Source organism: Eurypyga helias, unplaced genomic scaffold (genome assembly GCF_000690775.1).
Source record: "Eurypyga helias isolate BGI_N326 unplaced genomic scaffold, ASM69077v1 scaffold33236, whole genome shotgun sequence".
In the NCBI taxonomy this organism is placed as follows: domain Eukaryota; kingdom Metazoa; phylum Chordata; class Aves; order Eurypygiformes; family Eurypygidae; genus Eurypyga; species Eurypyga helias.
In genome coordinates, this window is record NW_010256528.1 from 1 (window position 1) to 1,171 (window position 1,171).

Sequence of the window (1,171 nt, forward strand, 5' to 3'; positions counted from 1 at the left end):
AGCCACCGTAAAGGGAGTTAACTCTAACAGCTGGGTTCACTGTTGATAAAGCTTGTTTTAATTAGCGCTTAGGAAAAATATCACGCATGGCAATCTGCGGTCCGCACGTCTGTGGTCCTTCTCATCCTTAGACAGGGCAGACGAACTGCCCTCTAGGATGCTGATTTGATTTGATACAGGGACAGGATAAGGTGAAGAATGGCAACGGTGAGCCTCAGCTCTCCAGGCAGATAAATCCTTTCCCCATGCTACTTGGGTCCATAACATTAGGTGTCTAATTAAAGAGCTGTCGAGTAAACAAGCAAACACAAACATCATTCTGAAAAGACGTGAAGTATCTACACGACACGACCTCATTTTCAATGTGAAGGTAGCATTCCGGAAAATATATTGAGAGGAAATATTTAAATAGAACTTGACTCACTGGTCTTAAAACGGCTTTTAGTAACAATAAAGCAAAAGAACACCAATGTTCACTCTATATTTAAGCTTTCAAATGTAACAGAACCGCTATTTTTCCAATTATTTTATCTACTGGCTAACTGAAACCAACATTTAACAGGTATGCTTCTAGATGTGCCTCGAGGAAGTTAAGGATGTAAGAAACTGTCACTGAGTGGCTTCGAACGAACAAAACAGTCTCGTAAGAGTACTGCTACCACGTAGCTTTAGAGCAGTCACAGAGAAAGCTGCCACATCTAGCCAGGGGCAGCCTCCCAGAGTACGGAGGAGCTAAGCCTAGAGCTACCGGCCTCGGAAGGTACGTGCTTCAGACGAGCTCCTACCATCAGTCTCCTCAGTTAACAATTTATCTTGTCTTCAGAGGATGGCATTAGCATTAACAGAAGACATTTTCAAGCACTTCCAATACACTCACAGCTATATAAAAGTAAGGGATGGCTTTAAAACCTCACAGGCCAAAATTTTACCAAATACGATGACCACAAAGACATTCTTCACGAGTGTCGTGTGTCCATGAAGAGCTTTAAAAAACAGCACAACCCAAGGCATGAAGTGTGTGAACTTAGAAGGTGAGGTTTAAAAACAACCAGCCTCTCATTTCCCTTTCAAAACAGAAGATCACAAATCATTTGAGCGGGGGAGCGGCATGCTGAAAAACAGAAAGGTTTGGGTGGTTTTTTTTCCCTATCCTTGGCACCGTCAGGAATGC